We start from the raw sequence: 15,445 nt of genomic DNA, 5'->3' as shown, positions 1-15,445 counted from the left end.
ACTTACTTTTTGGGGGCTGCGTTAAATCTGACTACCACGATGCCACCAAAAAAACTCCAAACCCGGACAACAATCAACCAAAGAGGCGTCGACAGTCGACGTTAGCAATACTGCTAACGAAGAGCAGAGCGAAGCTAATGCTAACATCCCCTCAAGCAGTGACATACTGGGCGCGATCCGTGCACTGAGGGATGATTTTGCCAAACAGTCTGCTGAAATGCTGGACGCAGTTAACGGAATTAAAAGGGACTTACTGTCACAGTCGAGGAGGATTGGGGAGGCAGAGGAGAGGATTTCACAGGCGGAGGAAGATATAATTGCTCTCCAACAAAAAGTAATACAACTTGAGAGAACAGCGAAGATGCTAGAAAATAAAGTACAAGACCAAGAAGATAGAGGAAGACGCTCCAACTTGAGACTAGTCGGCCTCCCCAAGAAAACCGAGGGTCCAGACATGTGCAAATTCTTGGAAAGGTGGCTGCCAATGGCGCTGGACGACACGTTCACCTCCGCCCCCATCATTGAACGAGCACATCGGGTTGGCCCAGTCAACTCAAATCGGTCCTCAACATCTAGACCTATCGTCATGAAATTTCTGAATTATAAAGATCGGGAGAAGACACTGGGAGCAGCGAGGAGACAGAAGGAAGTGCTGTATGAAAACCAGCGGGTCAGCTTCTTCCCAGATCTATCAGCTGAAACTCGCCAGCAACAGCGGCAGTTTGACGGAGTTAAGGCCCGATTCAGATCCATGAACATCCGCTACGGGCTACTCTACCCGGCTCATCTGGTGATCACCCATGACGGTCAGCGTCTGATCTTCAAGTCCGTTGTAGAAGCAGAGGATTATCTCCGAAAGCTGCAAACTACTCCACAGGAACCCCCGCGACCTGAGAGCCCCGCGACATGAGAGCGGAGACGTATGTCTTCTGTGACTTTCCTCCTCTCACTTTATTCCATCTCGAACATGTAAGGTATGCCTGTGCAATCACTGCGGTGATAGACTGAATCGATATTATCTGCCATTAGCATATATGGCAACGAGGTGAACCCTCTTTTTTCTTTTCCCCTTCTCAGTTTCTGCTTTACTAGTCGAGCTTAAGGTCTGCCTACCTACAATAAGTTAGCGAGCCTATTAAGGATGTGTCAGTGTTTACATCACGTTGCTCCTCATAGTGTGGATCAAACGTTCTGCATAACCAAAGTCAACTACTCTTGTTTTTTACCTGTGCTTCGTTTGGGGAAGTGCAGAAGGGGTTCATGGGAGGGATTTCGGTGCTTTGTTTATACTTCTAATTTTTGCTTTTTTCAGTCATATTATCCTAACATACAGCCAAGAAAACAAATGACACTATTATGGTTAGATGATCCTGTACGGGTAACATGAGTTACCGTGTGAACTCATGTTTAATGGTTCAGAGTTAAAGATTTCTAGTTGGAATACAAGAGGGTTAAACAAACTGGTTAAACTTAAACAGGTACTTGGTAGATTAAAGCAAATGAAATCAAATATAATCTTCCTACAGGAAACTCATCTGGCAAAAAGTGACGTTAGCAGGGTTAACAAAAGGTGGCCAGGGCAAGTTTATTCAGCCTGCTTTACTTCTCAAGCACGGGGGGTCATGATATTAATTCATAAATCAATCCCCTTTCAACTGATCAAAAAATACATAGATCCATCAGGGAGATACATTATACTCAACGGTACCATAATGTCTCTCCAGATTAATTGAATATGCATATATGGTCCTAACAGTGATGATCCTGCTTTTTACCAAAACCTCTTTCTCTCCTTATCATCCTACTCTGGTCAATATATAATTGGCGGTGATTTTAACTGTGTGCTAGATCCGTTGCATGACCGCTCTACTGGTAGTGACACCTCCCACCAACGAACAAGAAAGACTATTAAAAAATGTATGGTCGATTATAATTTAACTGATATCTGGCGATATCTTAATCCCGATAAAAAAACTATTCATGTTTTTCTAATACACACAAAATGCACTCCAGAATAGATTACTTTTTAATTTCAAATGGTTTACTATCAAAAATTAAGAAATGCTGGTATGATGGTATATTGTTGTCTGATCATGCTCCGATTTCATTAACAATGCAAGTGTCTGATAAAATGTTCTCCCCACTTAGATTTCGATTTCAATCTAAATGGCTCCAATACCCTGAATTTGTGGAATTTCTAGATGGGAAAATAGATCAATATTTCTCTCTAAACACAAACCAGTGCCTCTATAAAATGGGAGGCATTCAAGGCGTATATAAGGGGTGAGATTATCAGCTATACTAAACATAAATCCAAAGTGCATTATGAACGATTGGACACTATTGAAAAAAAAGTTAGAGAGTTAGAACAACAACTACATCACAGTGATATCCCAGAAAAACGCAGAGAGCTTCTCCTGTTGAAATCCCAATACAATGAGATAACTCACTGTAAAACATTTTAGGTCAGTTTAACTTGCAAATGAAGGTTCACCTGCTGCCTTAAAACTGCAAGTTAACTCAACTGAAGATTACCTTTGTTTCAACTCTGAAAATAAAGTTCAAAAGGTTGATTATACTACAATGTTCTAGTTGTCACAATATTGTTTTTTAAGTTGTTGAAGTTGACTTAACTTTTAATCACTTGTAATCTTAACTTGATACCATTAGTTGAAACAAAAAATCATTATACATCATCAATACATGAAAACTTTAGGTTATTTACATAACCCCGGTTCTCTGAGTAATATGAGTGAGATGTCTCACTATGGGATGCACGCCTGCTGCAGCCCTCAGAAGCATTAATCTCATTACGCCAATCCTGATTGGCTGGTAAACGTGTGCGTCCGCCTCAGGTAGTCCCACCTACCATAAATAGCGCAGGCGGACGGCACCACGTCATTCAAGATAAGCACCTCTTCTCACTCGCCCAAGCAAGAAGGGCTGTCTGGTGAGACATCTCACTCATATTACTCAGAGAACCGGGGTTATGTAAATAACCTAAAGTTCTCTTTCATAATATTTCGTTCGATGTCTCACTATGGGATATGGTAGCTCCCGTATTGCCAGACAAGCTCATCAAGCGTCCACCAACCCGCAGGGAAAAATACTCTGTTCTAATCAGGAGCGCAAAAACCGCGCGTGCCACGCACGGAGCGGAGACGTCCAGCATATAGAAACGGACAAAAGTGAGAGGCGAGGACCAACTCGCTGCAGCACAGATGTCCTGAACAGAAACTCCCCTGAACAAGGCCCAGGATGTGGCCAAGCCCCGAGTCGAGTGCGCTCGCAGGCCCACAGGTGGCTGCAAACCCTGACCCGTATAGGCCAAAGCAATCGCCTCCACCACCCAGTGGGATAGGCGCTGCTTTGTGATAGGTTTCCCCTTATGAGGATTAGCCCAGGAGACGAACAGCTGATCGCTCCTCCTGAAACCCTCCGTCTTACCCATGTAAGTGCGCACCGCACGGACTGGACACAACACATGTGGCCGCTGCTCTCCCGGTGAGGCAGCGAAGGCCACGAGGTCAATAGGAGAACATGAGCCCACCACCTTAGGCACAAAGGCCGGGTTGGGCTTCAAAATCATCCTCGCATCCCCCGGGAAGAGCTGAGCGCATGACGGATGCACCGAAAGCGCATGGATGTCACTAACCCGTTTAGCTGAAGCCAGGGCCAGTAACAACACTGTCTTGAGAGACACGTATTTCAAGTCTGCTCCCTCCAGTGGCTCAAAAGGAGGGCCTTTAAGCCCCTCCAGAACCAAAGCCAGATCCCATGGTGGTACCAGTGGTCTGGACACGGGGAGAAGCCTGCGCACTCCCTTCATGAAACGGCAAACCAGCGGGTGCTGGCTCGCAGTTTGCTTCCCAAACCCCACGTGACAGGCGGCGATAGCTGCCAAGTACACTTTAACCGTGGAGAAGGCTTTTCGTTTGTCAATCAGGTCCTGCAAGAATGACAATATCACTCCTACTGGACACTGAAAGGGAATGTGGCCGTTTCCGTGGCACCAACCCTCAAACACTCTCCACTTACAGTCATACAGAGACCTAGTGGAGGAGGCTCGAGCACTTTGTATAGTGGAAATCACACGTTGTGAGAGTCCCACAGCTGACAGATTGAGCCACTCAGGGGCCAAGCCCACAGCGCCATGCGTTCTGGGTGCGGGTGGAAAACCGTCCCTCCCCCCTGCGATAGCAGGTCCCTGCGCAGCGGGAGCTGCCAGGGCTGAGCGCACAGCAACCGATATATCTCCGCCAGCCAATGCATCGCAGGCCAATGCGGAGCTATCAAAACCAGTGCATGGCCATGCTCTCTCACTCTGGACAGAGTGGGGGGTATCAAGGCCAGTGGAGGGAACGCGTAAAGAAGCTCGTGCGGCCAGGCGTGCGCTAGTGCGTCTACGCCGAGGGGAGCGTTCGTGCTGCGCAGAGAGTAAAACAGCGCGCACTGCGCGTTTTCTCTCGACGCGAACAGATCCACCGTGGCCCGACCGTAACGGGCCCACAACTGTTCCACAATCTCCGGGTGTAGAGCCCACTCCCCGTATACTGGCGCGCCCCTGGACAGCAGGTCTGCGCCCATGTTCAGGGCTCCCGGGACGTGCGTCGCTCTCAGGGAGAGGAGACGACCGCAGCTCCACAGGATCAGTTTGCGTGCCAGCATATGCAACTGATGGGAGCGCAACCCGCCCTGGCGGTTGATGTACGCCACCGTCGTCGTATTGTCCGTCCTCACCAGGACATGATGACCCATGAGAGACGGAAGGAAACGTTTCAGGGAGAGGAACACCGCTGAAAGTTCCAGAAAATGTATGTGAGACCGCTGGAGATCCACACTCCAGCGGCCCCTCACAGACCGGCCCTCGTGAATTCCGCCCCAACCTGTCAGGCTGGCGTCCGTAGTGACCACCTTCCTGGACAGGACGGCGCCCATGGGCACCCCGTGTGTCAGAAAGGACGGGGCTCGCCAGTGGCGCAGCGCCCTGACGCACCCCGGTGTGACCAGCACTCTCCGTGCGCCATGACGCACGGGATCCAGCCCGCATGAGACCACCCAAAGCTGGAATTCCCTCATGTGGAGGCGACCGAGATGGACTACGAGGATGGCAGACGCCATCAACCCGAGTAACCGAAGACACAATCTGAATTGAACAGATTTGCCTGGATGAAAAAGCGCGAGACATGCCCTGAAAGTTTTCACTCGTCCCGCCGAGAGGCGCGCTGTGAAAGTCACCGAGTCCAGAGACAATCCCAGAAAGATTATGTCCTGTGCCGGGGACAGCATGCTCTTTTCCGCGTTTATCACGAAACCCAGATCGAATAGGTGTTGTATGAGAATACGCGTGTGCGCCCTGGCCTCCTGCTCCGACTGTGCCAACAGCAGCCAGTCGTCCAGATATGTGGCCAAGCGGATGCCCTGCCGTCTCAGCGGGGCTATTGCCGCTTCCGTGCACCGCACAAACACCCTCGGGCTTAAAGACAGACCGAAAGGGAGCACGCGGTACTCGTAACAGATCCCCTGGAAAGCGAATCTCAGATACTTTCTGTGGGGAGGATAGATCGGGACGTGGAAATACGCGTCTTTCAGATCGACAGAAGTGAACCAATCGTTCTGTCGCACAAGGCGCAGCAGGGATGCATGTGTTAGCATCCTGAACTTGTATTTCCTGAGAAATTTGTTCAGAGCACGTAGATCCAGGATAGGGCGAATCCCGCTCCCCCCTCATTTGGGAACCAGAAAATACCTGGAGTAAAAACCGCTCTGACACTGTGCGGGAGGAACGACACAAATTGCTCCTTTGTTTAACAGTGAGAGGATTTCCTCCTGTAAAACGCGAGCTGACTCTCCCTGAGCCTGGGAGTGTATTATACCGGCGAATCGCGGAGGGACAGCGGCGAACTGCAGCCTGTATCCCCTCGAGATCGTCTGTAACACCCAGGGTGAAGCTGCGAGCGCAGCCCATCTCTCGCGTCTGAGGGAGAGAGTGGACACACACTGCAGTCTCTCCACCATGAGAGGCTCCAGCCGCGGTGCGGTGGCGCCCTCTCTTGGTAGAATAGTGACACTGCGCCCAGGCAGCGCTGCGTGCGTCTGCCCAGGAGGACAGCGCAGCGGCGGGGACCTCACCACCGCGCTGCTTATTTTGATAATTTTGGCTTTTTTTATTAGCTGCGCACTCGGCCTGGATGCGGCAGCGGGACACATTTTCTTTTCTTTATGAAAACGTGTGTGTGTGTGCGTGCTTGTGGACATGAGAGAGGGGCAACTGCTGAACCCTCTGCTGTCAAATGTCCATCTCTCCCGGCTCGCTCTGGCACGGTCCGTGGCAGCTGGGAGATGGGGGCGTGGGGGGCCCCTGCTCGCACGCTCGAAAGCCGAACAGGTGAAGCCGGAGAACGGGGAACATCCAGCTGAATCACCGGTGGAGAGAGGGGCGGTCAGACCGCTCTCTTCTTCTTCCTGGGCTGGTAGGCGGCAGCCTGCGCGGGCTGTGCCGGCGGAGCTGCAGCCGAGGCCGGGGGTTTCTTGGACCAGCCGGCCCGAGCGGGCGGAGCGGGCTGGGGCTTCGGCGGTTTAGGAATCTTAAACCGCGAGCCTTGGGAAGCAGCCTGTGCGAAGGTTTTGCGCTGCGCAGGCGGAGAGGGAGCCGGGGGCTTCCGGGGGAGGCAGAGCTGGAGAGCTTCGTCCTCCTTCTTTTTGGCTTCACACCGCCGTTGCATTGATGCCAACGCGGAACCAAAAATCCCCTCCGGGACGATGGGCATGTCCAGCACGTCGTCCTTCTCTCTGTCTGACAGGTTGGCGAGGTTGAGCCACCGCGCTCGTTCCTGCAGAACCATAGCTCCCATCGCTCTTCCCGCGGCACAGGTCGGTAATGACCGGTATCTCCTCCCACGTGACTGGGTCCTGAGTTTGCACAAAATCCTCACATAACTCAGCCTGATAAGCCGTGAGCAGGGAGAGGACATTGAGCGCTCTGGCCGAAAGCGCCGCCGCCTTATAAGCCTTTTCAGTCAGAGCTGACTGAAAACGGTCAGACTTGGATGGCAGGCTAGGGCTCCGGGAGGACACCGCTGACAGCTGAGGGTGAAGGTGCGCTGCAACGAGTGGCTCCATCGGAGGCATGCGGAGCAGACCCAGGCTCTCCATCGCCTCACAGTCGAGGGACAAGGCACCGGGAATCGGGCTCCTGCTGCTGTAAGGGCGGTCTCTCCACGAGCGCGCCACCTCATCCAGCAGCTCTGGGAAGACGGGGAGAATTTGCTTCGTCGCACTCTTGGCCAAGGGCAATTTCTTCCCCTCGTAGCGGGATCTGGTGGTCTCAGCTACGACAGCGGGCCAGGGGATGGCCAGCCGGGCAGCGGCGCGTTTGCACACGTCGAACATGTCCGAGCTGGGGAGGGGAGAAGCTGGTGTGCTACTCTCACCTCCGTCCCAAGAGGCGACGGAGGCCGCGGGCTGCGCAGCCCGGGCCGGAGTGATGAATATGTCGTCCTCTTCTTCATCCTCTGATATGAGGAGTTCCGAGGTACCATCTTCATCGTCCCCATAGTCCAGTTCAAGGACGTCTTCCTCCTGCGGGGGAACCGCGGCCAGGTCGAGCTGGGAGCCCCAGCTGGCGCTAGCCTCCGGTGCCGCCACCGCGGCGACCCCCGCCTCCTCTCCAGCCTTGACGGCGGCGCCGTCGGAAGGGAGATAGGGGTCATGTCCAGACAAGCTAGCTTGGCGGGCTAGCCGTCTGCGGAGACTCTTGACGGTGTACACCGCACAGCATTGACACGAGCCGGGGACGTCGATAGCTAGCCGGGCGTGTTCCAGCCCCAGGCAGCTCGAGCAGACCTGGTGTGGATCCTTACTCGCTATCTTATTCCCGCAGCGACAGAGTCGGGCTCCAGAGTCTCCGTGCCCTCTGGTGTGAGGGGTTTTAGCCTCCATTCCTCGCGAGCTGGTGTGCAGGCAGGGAGTCGAGGCAGTTAGCTGGTGTGCTAACTGAAGAAGTCGAGAAATTAGCTGGTGCGCTAATACTCGGTGCTCGAACTGCCGTGGTGGGGCGTCGAGGACAGTGCTGACCAAGTCGTGGAGGACAAGGAAAGCACTGGGTTCAACTTCGATCTGGTGTGACCGACGAAGCAAAAAATCTCCAAGGCTAGTAGCGCCCGGCGACAGAAGCTAGATAAGATCTGTCTGTGGACAGTTAAACTAGTTAGCCCTGGACGCGAGATATGCTCCGAGTGAGAAGAGGTGTTTGAATGACGTGGTGCCGTCCGCCTGCGCTATTTATGGTAGGTGGGACTACCTGAGGCGGACGCACACGTTTACCAGCCAATCAGGATTGGCGTAATGAGATTAATGCTTCTGAGGGCTGCAGCAGGCGTGCATCCCATAGTGAGACATCGAACGAAATATTATGAAAGAGAACTTTTAATCACATCTTGTGTAAACTTGATACTGTGAGTTAAAACAATTTTTTTTCAAAACATCAATACAATAACGTTCTTTAGCTAGTAAAACAAACAGACATTTCATTGTTATTGTAACTCACAGTTAAAATAAGTAATATTTATACGACTACCCATTTAAAGTTAAGTGGATTATAATTCCAAATTTGTTTCAACTTGCATGGTAAATGACCTCACACTGAATTCTTGCATTTGTCCAAAAATAGAACATTTATTTTAAAAATACATGTGTAGCAATGTCCGTTGTACACAGAGGCAGACGCAGCGTTTGGGTTAAAGGAACAACTTTCCCGTTTATTCATAAAGTTCGGTGGTTCGACTTTTCAGTCTCTGAGCACACTCGGCGACTTTCCAGTCGCCCTTTCTCTCTACTCCGCTCTCAGCTCTCCTCGCCTGTCTCGCCGTTTCCAGCTCAGCTCCCTTACTGAAATGGCAGAAGCACACCCATCTTAAACATTCGCCGGCGAGACTTAATTCGCAGCAGGTGTGCAACAAAAGTCTCGCCGACACAACCCCGGCCACGGTCCTGTAGCTCCCTCTACAGGCCGAACGCTGCATGTCCCCCCACATACCCCCACCGCCCGACACAGGCCGGGGACCCGACGGCCGACGACCTACTCCCCCCCCCCTGCCCGGGAGAGGAAGTCTGCCACGACCATCTGCGCCCCCGGTCTGTGCACGACGGAAAAGTTGAAGGGCTGCAACGCGAGGTACCACCGGGTGATCCTCGCGTTTACATCCTTCATGCGGTGGAGCCACTGGAGGGGGGCATGGTCGGAGTAGAGGGTGAAGGCGCGACCCAGCAGGTAGTAGCGGAGGGTGCCGACCGCCCACTTGATGGCCAGGCACTCCTTCTCCACGGTGCTGTACCGGCCCTCTCTCTCCGACAGCTTACGGCTCAGGTACAGCACCGGCCGGTCGGCCCCCTCCACGCGCTGGGTCAGCACTGCTCACAGCCCTCTATCCGACGCGTCCGTCTGTAGGGAGAAAGGGAGGTTAAAATCAGGCGCATACAGGACCGTTTCTCCACAAAGAGCCCCCTTAAGGGCCTCGAACGACCCCTGGCACTGGCCCGACCATTGGACCGGATCCGGGGCCCCCTTCCGGGTGAGGTCCGTCAAGGGACTGGCCAGCTCTGAAAACCCCGGTACGAACTGGCGGTAATATCCCGCCAGCCCCAGGAAGGCCCTCACCTCCTTCTTTGTCTTGGGCCGGGGAGAGGCGGCGATAGCCGCAGTCTTTTCAATCTGCGGTCGCACCTCCCCCCGTCCCAAGTGGTACCCCAGATACCGGATCTCCCTCCGCCCGATCACGCACTTTTTCGGGTTGGCCGTTAGCCCCGCCTGCCTCAGGGACCGCAGAACAGCAGCCACCCTCCGCACATGCTGCGGCCAGGTGTCACTGTGGACGACAATGTCGTCTAGGTAGGCCGCAGCATAGGCGGCGTGCGGCCGCAGAATACGGTCCATGAGGCGCTGAAAAGTGGCTGGGGCTCCGAACAACCCGAAAGGGAGCACGGTGAACTGGAATAACCCGAGCGGAGTGGAGAATGCCGTTTTCTCCCGGGACACCGGCGAGAGTGGAATCTGCCAGTATCCCTTCGTGCAATCCAATGTCGTGAAGTACCTGGCCGTACCAAGCCGGTCCAAGAGCTCGTCGACCCGGGGCATCGGATAGGCATCGAACTTGGAGACCGCATTAACCCGTCTATAATCCACACAGAACCGTATAGTCCCATCTGGCTTGTTGACAAGCACGATGGGGCTACACCAATCACTGCGGGACTCCTCGACCACACCCAGCTCCAGCATGGCTTCCAACTCCCGGCACACAACGTCTCGTTTGTGCACCGGCAACCTATAGGGACGCGTGCGCACCGTTAAACCCGGCTGCGTTTCTATATGGTGGTCGATGAGCGTAGTCCGACCGGGCAGGGGAGAGAACACGTCGGCGAACTTAAGCTGCAAATCTGCAACGTCCGCGGCCTGGCTAGCCGAGAGATGGGTATCAATATCGACCGGAGTGCTACCTTTCGATTTTGGGACTTCCGGACCGAACTCCTCTCTCTCTGGAACTATCGTAGCCAGAGCAACAGTGACCACGTCGTTCCATTTTTTTAGGAGATTGACGTGATACACCTGCAAGCTATCCCCCCGGTCCGAGCGTATAACCTCATAATCCACGTCCCCCATGCGACGTGTGACCACAAACGGCCCTTGCCACTTCGCGAGTAATTTCGTGCTGGAGGTGGGTAACAGTACGAGCACCTTGTCTCCCGGTGTAAACTCTCGTAGGGTAGCCCCCCTGTCATACAGGCGTTTCTGACGCTCCTGGGCTTGCAGCAAATGCTCACGTGAGATAGCCCCTAGGGCGTGGAGCTTTGTGCGCAAGTCGAGGACGTACTGGATCTCATTCTTACTGTCGCTAGACCCTTCCTCCCAATTTTCTTTAAACAGGTCTAGGACACCCCGGGGCTTACGGCCGTAGAGTAATTCAAACGGGGAAAACCCGGTGGAAGCTTGGGGAACTTCCCGCACCGCAAACAACAGGGGATCTAGCCATTTATGCCAATTCCGACTATCCTCGTGGACAAACTTCCGGATCATTGACTTCAAGGTCCGATTGAACCGCTCACAAAGGCCGTCCGTGGCCGGGTGGTAAACACTGGTTCGAATCGCCTTGATGTTCAGCAAGCCATACAGTTCCTTGAGGGTGCGTGACATCAAATTAGTGCCCTGATCGGTGAGAATCTCTTTCGGGATTCCCACGCGGGAGATGACTTGAAACAATGCTTGCGCTACACTCCTGGCAGAGGTATTGCGCAGAGGTATTGCCTCGGGGTATCGGGTGGCGTAATCTATCAAGACCAACACAAATCGATAACCCTGTGTGCTCCGCTCAAATGGCCCGATAATATCCATCGCAATGCGGTCGAAGGGGTTCTCGACCAATGGTAAGGGCCGCAAGGGGGCCCGTGGGATGGCCGGGGGATTTACCAACTGACATTCCCGACAGGATGCGCACCACCTACGCACCTCTGCCCGAATCCCCGGCCAATAAAATCGAGCCATTATACGGTGCAGTGTTTTGTCATACCCTAGATGGCCCGCCATGGGGTTGAAATGAGCCGCCTGGAAGACCATTTCGCGGCGGCTGCGGGGAACCAGCAACTGGGTTACCTCCTCCTGACTATGTGAGTCACGACTTACTCGGTATAACCTGTCGCTGATAATCGCGAAATAGGGGTGGGCGCGCACTGTGTCTGGCCGTATCAAAGTACCATCAATTGCTATCACTTGGTCAAAGGCTGATCTGAGGGTCTCATCACGAGACTGCTCGAGGGGGAAGTCGCCTAGCAGCGGATAGTTCGGCGAGGAAGTCTCGGGGTGAGGCGCCCCCGCCGGCTCCGGCTCCCCGGCAGTGTCGCGAGGCGCCGCCTCGGCACAGAGCACATTACACGCCACACACCTCCCTAGCTGTCGTGCACGCATCCCGGTAGCCCTCTTTACCGCTTGAGGAAACCCCTCCCAATCCACACCTAGAATCAGGGGATGCGTGAGGCGTGGGCTAACCGCCGCCTGTACCCTATGGTTTCTCCCCTCAAAATGAATTTCGATAGCGACCAGCGGATATTCGTGAATGTCCCCATGCACACACCTCACCCGCACCCTCGATGCCTTCAACAGTGCCCCCGGTCGAACCAGGCGCTCCTGGATCATGGACTGCATACAGCCCGAATCCAAGAACGCCTGGTGCGTATCACGTTGTATCCTTACCGGAATACGATACGCCGCTCCTGGTCCGGGGGGAGGGCCCGGTATGTCGCCGATGCGGACGACCTGCCCCACGTCCATCGCCCGACACTCGGCCTGCACGTGGCCCGGCCGTCCGCACCGCCAACACACCCCCCCTGTCGCTCGCGGTTCTCTCTGCGGGGCCGGGGCTGGTTCCGGATCGGCGCGCTCCTGCCATCTCGTTCTCGGGGCGGGCGCCGGCCTCCCTCCTTCTGCTCCCCCGGCTCCTCCTGGGCGTTGTCCCCCCCCCCCTTGCCGCGGGGCCGGGGTTGGTCGTTGTGGCCCTCGCGGTGGGAGGGAGAGATGGTCCTCCGCCAGACCCACGGCGGTCTTTAGGTCCTGGGGGCGGTGGTACTGGACCCAGGCGGCGGTGCGGGCCGGGAGCCCCGCGAGGAACTGCTCCAATACCACCCGGTTCCCGACCTCCACCGCCGAGTTGTTCTCGGGGTCCAGCCACCGCCATGCGCTGTCCCCCAGCCGCTGGGCGAAGGCGAAGGGCCGGCACCCCTCCTCCATGGTCATGGCCCGGAACCGGCGTCGGTGTTCCTCCGGTGTCAGGCCCAGGCGGTCCCGAATCGCCCGGGCCAGGGACGGGTAATCCCGTTGGGCGGCCGCCGGCAAACTGTGGGCCGCGAGCTGCGCCTCCCCTGACAGGAGGGGCAGCAGATGGTAGGCCCACTCTCGGTCCGGCCACCCCGAGATCCTCGCCGTCCCCTCGAACACCGCGAGGAACGCCTCTGGGTCGTCCAGGTCCCCCATCTTCTGCAGCTGGACCTTAGGGGGACCTGGTGCCGCTCCGGTCCCCGGCGCCGGCCCGCCGGCCCCGCCCGCGAGCCTCGCCGCCGTCAGCTCCGTTAGAGTCGCCTGCTGGGTCTGCTGCAGGGCTGACTGTTGCTCTAACACGAGCGTTATCCTCGCGATTGCCGCTGCTAGCGCGTCCATCTAGTCCTCTGTGTCCCAGGTTGGGCGCCAATGTAGCAATGTCCGTTGTACACAGAGGCAGACGCAGCGTTTGGGTTAAAGGAACAACTTTCCCGTTTATTCATAAAGTTCGGTGGTTCGACTTTTCAGTCTCTGAGCACACTCGGCGACTTTCCAGTCGCCCTTTCTCTCTACTCCGCTCTCAGCTCTCCTCGCCTGTCTCGCCGTTTCCAGCTCAGCTCCCTTACTGAAATGGCAGAAGCACACCCATCTTAAACATTCGCCGGCGAGACTTAATTCGCAGCAGGTGTGCAACAAAAGTCTCGCCGACACAACCCCGGCCACGGTCCTGTAGCTCCCTCTACAGGCCGAACGCTGCATGTCCCCCCACAACATGTTTATATAAACTTTAACAGGGGTTAAAGGCTTTAACATGCCATACCCAATGTATGTCTAACATACCTGAACAGGTGCACTCACAAGTGTCAAGTGTGTGTGTGTACGTGTGTGTGTGTCTGTGTGTGTGTGTGTGTGTGGGGGGGGGGGGGGGGTGGACTTGCACACAGACAGGACAGACGGACAGAGGGTGGACTTGTAGACAGACAGGACAGACGGACAGAGGGTGGACTTGTAGACAGACAGGACAGACGGACAGAGGGTGGACTTGTAGACAGACAGGACAGACGGACAGAGGGTGGACTTGTAGACAGACAGGACAGACGGACAGAGGGTGGACTTGTAGAAAGAAAGAAGGTGAGGTAGGGTTGAACAATGGGGTATGTGAGATACTAAACAGATAATCTTTTTTTTCTTCTTTTTTTTTTAAATCTCTTTTTATTCACCAGAGATAACCAAAATACATACTTACAGGAAATACATTTGTTTTACTCTTACAATAGAACCCCCCCTGTCCACCCTCCCACCCTCATCAGAACTTCTGTGCGTCTCAGTATATCAGTCAAACAAAAGTACAGTTATTGCCACATCATACCAAATAAAATAATAAAATAAATATATAAACAATCCAGCAATAAAACCAGTGGTACATAAAACAATATGGCAGACTCAGGCCTTGGCCATCAAACCAACTTAGTGCTTTGCATGTCATTAGGGAATCTCAGGAAGGGACTTAAGTTTTTCAAAATATGTGATCAATGGGTTCTAAGCTGATCTTTCACCACTAAGTGAGTTTCTTGCAAAAAAGCAATTTCACATTTAAAATTTTTTAAATGTGCAAATATTCTTGCTCGTTTCACAGGTCCATTCATCCCCTTTACATTCCAACTTATAAACCTGACAGCTTCACCCAAGTTTTGATTAAGCCTACTATTATTCATAACAAACTTAAAACTGATAGGCCATAAGTACTTAACAAAACTGACTCACAATGAAAACCCATGACGCACCTCCCCATACCCTTAACCCTCCCCCTCATACAACAAAAACCCAAACTGAAACCCATAGCGCATGAACTGCCTATGTCTAAATCCCAAAATGGGATAAACTGCAGGCTTGCTAAAGATGCCTTACCGGTAAACAACCTTTAAGAACTATTTTATCTACAAAGATCCCAACATCTGTCATTGAATTTACATCCTTATGTAAGTGACATACATTTTACAAAATAATTAAAGCAACTGTGCTTTTATCAAACAGCAAAATACTTAGTTATCATGCAGTCAAGGTCGATTCCTCTGAGTTCGCATTAAGTCCACCACCTCCTTTCACTCGATGGACCGAATGCGCTTGTTGTAGAATTCCTGTGCTTCATCAGGTGACTCAAAGGTAAGTGTCTCTTCCCCCAGAATCACTCTCAGGCGGGCTGGATATATCAGGCAGAACTTCACTCCCTTCTCATACAACGCTTGTTTAACTCCGTTAAAAGCACTGCGTTTTTTTGCCAAGATAGCACTCAGGTCGGGATAAAACCGGAGTTTAGCATCGTGGAACTTAACCTCATGGTTCCTTGCCCAACGTCGCCATATTTGAAAGTTTGCTAGCAATACTAGCCTGCCGTGTTTGTTGCGAGGATTTCAGTTTGCCACTCATTTCAGCAGTAACATAAAGTGTAGTAAACGTTATCTCGCAAATGTATGATCCCACAGAAACAAATATTTAAGTCCAAGGCGATGTTAAAACAATATAATTTCACAAGTTCACTGGGAGCTCTGTAATGCGTGTCTCACCCCCACGACGTCATACCAGAAGCCCTAAACAGATAATCTTAAAATCTCAAAATGAAAATATATAATGTTGGTGTAAAGA

Source organism: Argentina silus (assembly GCF_951799395.1).
Source record: "Argentina silus genome assembly, chromosome: X".
NCBI lineage: Eukaryota > Metazoa > Chordata > Actinopteri > Argentiniformes > Argentinidae > Argentina > Argentina silus.
The sequence above is the reverse complement of the archived record's forward strand: the minus strand, read 5'-3'. Positions refer to the sequence as shown.